The sequence below is a fragment of the Clytia hemisphaerica genome, unplaced genomic scaffold (assembly GCF_902728285.1).
Source record: "Clytia hemisphaerica strain Z4C2 unplaced genomic scaffold, Clytia hemisphaerica genome assembly, whole genome shotgun sequence".
Classification (NCBI taxonomy): domain Eukaryota; kingdom Metazoa; phylum Cnidaria; class Hydrozoa; order Leptothecata; family Clytiidae; genus Clytia; species Clytia hemisphaerica.
The window spans coordinates 10,163-17,223 of NW_027104628.1; the positions used below are offsets into that span (position 1 = coordinate 10,163).

A 7,061-nucleotide genomic window follows, 5' to 3' on the forward strand; every position below is an offset into this window, starting at 1 on the left:
CTTCCAAACAACCTCAATCAAAATATCATACACGCTAATCTTTTCTCAACAAGTTGAAATAGGAAACAAGGAAATATAGATTTTGTTACAAATTTCGATTTTGTTAATTAAGTAGTAATTAGAAACCCACGTTCATTATCATTTGTATTTATGACCCTCGTAATTCATTCAAATTATATATTGTTTTACGATCTATCCAAATTTTTCAAACAAAACAAACTAATTTCTCAAACACAAGCTCAAGCAAAAATTTATTATACACTGGATAAACGACTCATAAAATGATGGAGAGCGATCATTGTATTTCCTTTGTTTCAGAAAACAACTAGCCGTATGCGCAGCATCGCACGCTGTGTGTCCCAATCCAGCGAATCACTATACATATAAAAAATCTCTGTAGGAAGAAATATAACTGCCAAAATAGTGATACGATTTTCATTTAATGAAAAGAATAGATAAAAGATAACATTGCATTGCAATTTTTAACCACAATTAAGTAATTGGCTTAGAAGAATTATATTTTCGATCTTTTTAGCCGTCGTGGCTAGCCATCGTGGCTGGACATTCGAGAGTGACTTTGAAAGACTTTGAAAAGTTTTGAAAGTGATAGGGAGCCGCTATAGTAAACAGAAGGTTTTAAAGATCATCTGAATTAGGAATCTTCTAAAGCAAAAAATATATTTGTGAAGAAGGTTGATTTTAACCCATCCAGCTCCAATGTTGCTGTAAATAAAATAGTATACTGGCGTCTCAAAGTTAGTCTAGTGGTAGGAAAACTGCGTGGGGTGCAAAGAGACGATGGTTCAACGCCGTGAAGAAGAGGCTTTGTAGAGCTTTGTTATAATTTCGAACACTTTTTACAGAACGTTGTAAACACACACATTAATATATAGATTAGAGAGACAATTTCAAAGTGAAAGTTTGAAAGACACTCTTGCTATACCCTTGATTGAAGTAACTAATTTTACGCAAGCCACAGTTGGCTTACTGGTTTAAAAGAATGCACATTCATCAACAAGACCAAAGTTCAAACCGGGCGACAAAATATTATATAAAAATGTTTTGAAAAGTTTTGAAAGTGATAGGGAGCCGCTATTGTAAACAGAAGGTTTTAAGAATAAGAATTCTTCAAAATGAGAAAAAAAATTTGGAAGATGGTTGATTTTAACCCATCAAGCTCCAAAGACTTGGTGAATAGAAAATAAAATCTTGGGGTCTCAAAGTTAGTCTAGTGGTAGGAAATCTGCATAGGGTGCAAAAAGATGATGGTTCAACGTCCTGAAGAGGAGGCTTTGTAGAGCTTTGTTAGATTTTCGAAAACTTTTTACAAAATGTTGTAAACACACACGTTCAAGTGTATTAATATATAGATTGTTTACGGTTCTGTAGCCATGATATTTTCACGTGCTCAAAGGGCATTCCAGCAGCAAAAAATTTATTATTTTTGGCAGGTAAAGATTCAGATTGTTCAATGTACAATTACCTGTTATCATTTGAAAAAGTTCTTGGAAAATTTTCAATACTTCAAAAGATATAGAGGTTTTTGCTTACAAAAAGTTGTTTCCTATAAAATGATAAATAAATTTTGAAAACTGCGGGCCAATCGGATACCGGTATTTGGTCACATGTCATAGTTTTTCCCAGTCCCCGGACGCGGTTTTGTAAAATTCCGCTGGATAAATTTTTCAGATCACAATATGCCTATAGCAATGATGATCGGTTATGAGATTAGTAGACAACACGTAACGGCGATTAGCCTGACCGCCTAAAAATTTGAAGTTACTTTTATACCTTCCCAAAGTCTTTTCGTTGCCAAGTGGCAATAGGAGAGTCTTCCTGGGAAAAGCTCAGTTAATCTACGGTAGCTTTCAGTCAGTGAATTGGACCTATTTCGTCACACCCCCGGGGGTGCCTTTTTGGATTTTCAAAGTCCCTCTAAGGGTTGTAAAAATCACAATACCTAATTTCGGTCCACCTAAGGGGTACGAAAAACTAAAAACTCCAATAGTCATCCCTGAAAAAGCTAAATTTTAGGAAAAACGTCCCGGTAAGGGTCCCAAAATCTAAATTTACGAGCAATTTCAAGTAAATCTTAATCCTAATAGCCCCAAGGGGGGGATTAGAATCTACCACATTGCTCCTCTTTTGTCTATGTCTCGGAGAAAGAATTTTGAAATGATGAGAAACTTTCTGACTTTTAATAAAATATTATTGGGAGTGCTTGTGCAAATTTTTAGGGCATAGGCTGTCTAGATCAGGATTTATGACTTCATTGTGAGACATCAAATAAAACCTAGCTTAAATCACTTAGAACTCAAAATTTTGAAATACAGATAACTTATAACCCATTATCCAATAATATTCAAATATTTTTTGAAAAAATCTTAATTTTTTCATCTTCATTTTTATTCTTCGTCATTTTTCAACTTTAATGTGTTATTTCATTACAGTACATGCTATTTTAATTCCCATGTGATCATGTTATTTCTCTTGAAAGAACTTTTGTGCTAAAAATGAAGTTTCAGCATTCCATTTTTTCACCTTAAAATTTAATTTTGAAATAAAGCCACTTATTTCCCATCCGAAAACGCGTGATCCACGTGGTTTTTACACGAACGCCGGATTAAAAGTAAAATCCATCTGCAGATTTTGAAAAATATTACTCGCGAAAACAAAGAAAGAGATAGATTTAATCCGTTATTATAAGTGCGGCCCAAACCTTGAGGCATCACTTTTTTTGCTTGACGATTCCTCTCTAGCCCCTTTGGGGCTTTAAAATCAATGTGTACACCGTGAAAACAAAGAGAGAAGTAATTCCAATCCGTCATCCGAGAAGTGGCGCAAATCTACCGAATATAAAAGATTGGATAGGCCTTACTTGAAGGGGAAGTAACTCATTCTATGTGCAATTAGAGGTTTATTTAACTGAAGTAACAAAATTACAATATCAGATTTATATCTATATACTAAGTACATCTTTAAAAACAGCACTTTATTATAACAATTTCTGAGGGGCTTCAAAATTTATAAGGATAATGGCTAAAAGAAAAAGTCATAAATTTTCCCTTTCAGACTTGCCAAGGTATTTAAAAAGATTTTTGTTCCAAGCAAGATTCAAGATATTTCAAGATATTTCAAATATTTTCGAAATCATTCTTGATATTTAAAAAGTATAAACACTTTGAATGCGGCACCCTCATCTTGTTAGACTTACAATTCATAATATTCATGACATAATAATTTTTACGGAAGCACGCAAAATAGTCAGGGTGCTTGCCACAAGTGGAAAACATCTAGTCTTCTTCGGGTACTTCCATATAAAACATTACGTCATAAATATCATGAATGTGCTGACAATGCGAATTCGTATTTTTCATACACGGTTATCTTTTACCAGCGTAAGGTGACGTTGAAGCTCCCCATACAAGAACTGAAAAATAAGAAATACAATGTTTTAAGTCGGCAAAAGACTCTAGGCTAAGATATATAAAAAGTTCAAAAGAGAGTCTGATTGTTATTACAACATAGGTAGTCTAGTACCGTCAAAAGCACAGATCGAAATCATATATCGACGCTGTGCCGACCAATCGAGATTCTATTCAGCGCGCAATCAATGCAGAGAAAAGTAACGCCATGACGACCATCCATGATCTTGGATGAAGTTCAAAGTTGATATTTTTATTCCTGTCGTTGAAAACACAACTAAAAAATATCATCAATGATTTTTAAAAAGAGTCAGTGATAGAGAATCATAACATAAAGTCAGTCTATTATTTCGATTCAATTAAAGTGACATTTCCATAATTAAAAGTTTAGTAATTACTGTTATACATTTGGGGATCATGTAAAAGATTTCTTTCGAAATAAACTCATTTCAACTACACTTGGAGGTTTCTGCGGGAAATTCGTAAATAGTAAACTGCATACTGATACAGTCTGCTAGACATTAATAAGGTAATAAATTGCTCTTCATCTTTGATTTTTTCTACAGTGATTAGATCGACGCATGCGTGATAAAATTTCTATTATTGGTCTTCAGATGTTAATATATTCTTTGAAAACTTAACCTCTGATACTCAGGGTAGTAGTCAAGACGAATACTTTGGACATTTTCATCCAACATCTCCTATGAGATTTGACGTCACTTTTATGTTGGCTTCAATGTTGGATGCATTTGCATAATCATGTTGGATGAAAATGTTTGACGTTTTTGGGTAAATGACTTTTCGTGCAACTTTTCGAATTTGTCCACATGACTTTCATCCAACATTTCGTCCAACAAAGAATTTGATATGTTGGATCAAGTATTAGATGCATTTGACCCTTCCTTAAGAGAAGTTTGCACTTAAAAAAGGATTTTCATTAGAATTACTTACGAGGTTTAGGATCGGATAGTTCTCTTTCATCTTCATCGCCATCGCCATAGAAATAAGATCGTTTCTTTCCATTGAATTTGCCACCTGATGCTCCAAGCATCATTACTATGAAAAAAGGGGAAAGAGATTAGTGTTATATTGTGCCCATTGTCCAGAAAGGGGCGTTGTTGCTTCAAGGTGGTGGGGTTTGGCTCGCATAGCAGAAATCTTGTTCATACATTGTGCCCTTTGTTATAAAGTGAAGTGAATACAGTTGCTCTCATGTTTTCTTCTGACCAGCCACCAGAGCCATTGGAAATAAACGAATCCGGCGAGACTCGAACTCACAACCATGCCATTCGCGGGCATTCACTCTACCAATTGAGCTACGAGGTCATGTGGAGGGTGTGGAACCCGAGGACTCAATTGTCACTACGTAGAGCTGGAAGTGAATTCTTGAAGCGATATAGCCCTTTATAATGAGTCCTGTAGACAAAATTGATAAGTGCTATGACCTAAAAATTTTGACTTGTGGTAGATATGGATAATCAAAGATGATTTGCTAATTTTTAGTTTAGCCACTTGTCTGGTTGGTATTTTACAGACCAAGATGTAAACCTGACTAAGATCGTGCATTGACTCATCGGGTCATTCGATTTGACTGAAAGTTGTTCCTGCAGGCTGATCAGGTCCCCTAATGATGCATAAATGGTTAAACTTACCTTTGCTTTCTCTAAAAATAGAATTACTTACGAGGTCTAGGATCGGATAGTTCTCTTTCATCTTCATCTTCATCGCCATAGAAATAAGATCGTTTCTTTCCATTGAATTTGCCACCTGATGGTCCAAGCATCATTACTAAGAAAAAATAAAAAACATGAGTTACCAAAGAAATTTTGCATCTTGACAAGGGCTCTAAATATTGCCCGTCAGGGTACTAGGGTGTCCAACCTTTCGTGGGACTGAGATTTTATTTTCAAGATTTTTGGATTTTTCTGAGCCTTACATTACATGTCCATTTGTTCAAAAAAAAATATTTTTTCCTGTTTTGGCAGATCTCTGTCTTATGGTCTTATTGACCCAATGAAAATTGTTTTCAGATAGTTAGGGATTTAATTATTGTGGCACGAAAAAGAAATTGGGAAAATCACCTTAAAGAGAATAACTCTATTGGGGAAAACTATTCTTCAGGGAGAATATAAGTCAGAGAAAACATGTTGTCACTTTTGTAAAAATCATTGTCACAACTCGCTTGAAATTGACCAGAAAGGTTTTTTTTACTCCGGGAAAACTTCTTCATTTTTCCTTTACTAATTTTTCCCCATTTAAGGTATATTCAGTCCTAGTATTTTAGACAAAACTAAAGGTCAGTCAAATTTTCCACCTTCCTCATCCTTACTATCTAAAAGGTCTTACGTGAATCGTATTCGATTTCATCATCATTCTCAATCTCTTTTGATATGTATGATCCTTTATCGGAATTCAATGGTCCTGCAATTGCTCCTGAAAAAATAAAGATGATAACAATTTTCATTCAAAAAAGAAAATTTTCTAAAAATCTAACTAAAAGGGGTTTCAGTAAGACACAGACTCACAGACTCACTGGGACCCCTTCCCACTGGAAAAATTGGCGTCAAAAAAGTCGTCCATGCTGGAAAATCATACTCCAATTTTTGTCCCCACTGAAAATACGCGAGTAAACCAATCCTCACTGCAAAATATTATGCTTTTTTTCCCATCCCCATTGACTTTTTTGACTTGTAAACAATATAGAATTCAAATCTTCAGCCATAAAAAATATGGAAATATCAATCCCCATCGAGTCAGTCCATGATTTTTACCCCAAAGGTCTGTGAGAAAGGGATGTAAAAATACCAGATTTTTTAACTGTCAGGCCCCTATAATCTATATCAATAAGGTGGAAAACTCAAGCAGTATGTCGCCTATCAGGGTCAGTATCCCAGGATTTCTCATGAATTTTCTCCACACGCTACCTGTAATGGACCACTAAATATACTGAGAAATAATTTCATCATTTTTACTAAGCTGTTATGTTATATCTTAAATAAAATTATTTGAACGCTACCTTAAGCATTACAAAGTCAGTTTCAAATATACCTATTTGTTCTTCCCAAGGAAACACAAAGACAGTTTCTTAATTAAGAGGAATAATAATTTCCTATGATAATTTCATAGAACTGAAAAAATACGAAAAAAATATTTTTGTCAAAAAGGCAAGCTTTTCAACCAAATTAAAGATGATAAAGATAAAATTGATACCTACCATTTAGACTGATTATTGTTGCAAAGAAAATTAGAATTAATTTGAAGCAAGCCATCGTAGTAGTAACGTGTCTTTAAGATGAATCAAAATGAATTGATTTATGAAACTACTAAACTTTGTTTGATGAAATATCTAAAATCTGGGCTATTATAATTAAAGTAATGTCCACATGGTAGGAAGAAGAAGTTTAAACCCAGCCGGCACACAACGTCAAAACAACGTCCATTTGACATTCATAACGTCCAAATAACGTTATATGAACGTTAAAACAACGTTGTGTGCCAGCTTTAAAATGAAGATAATACCATGAAAGAAAACCAGCCGCGTGAAATCCATTCATGATATGCGCCATTGCAATGTCGTCCACGGACCCAACAGCTGATTGGTTGAAAGTGACGTATTGACTGGTTTTACGTCACTTA

General features: G+C 34.6%; 1 long non-coding RNA gene across 1 annotated transcript; it reads right to left on the minus strand.

The window, feature by feature from the left end:
- Nucleotides 1-3,107: 3,107 nt before the first annotated feature.
- Nucleotides 3,108-5,207, minus strand: LOC136824715 (uncharacterized). Its single transcript, XR_010849152.1, has 3 exons — nucleotides 5,109-5,207; nucleotides 4,377-4,481; nucleotides 3,108-3,430 (listed from the first exon to the last, which is right to left on the minus strand). It is a non-coding gene; the product is annotated as an uncharacterized lncRNA (long non-coding RNA).
- Nucleotides 5,208-7,061: the final 1,854 nt, after the last annotated feature.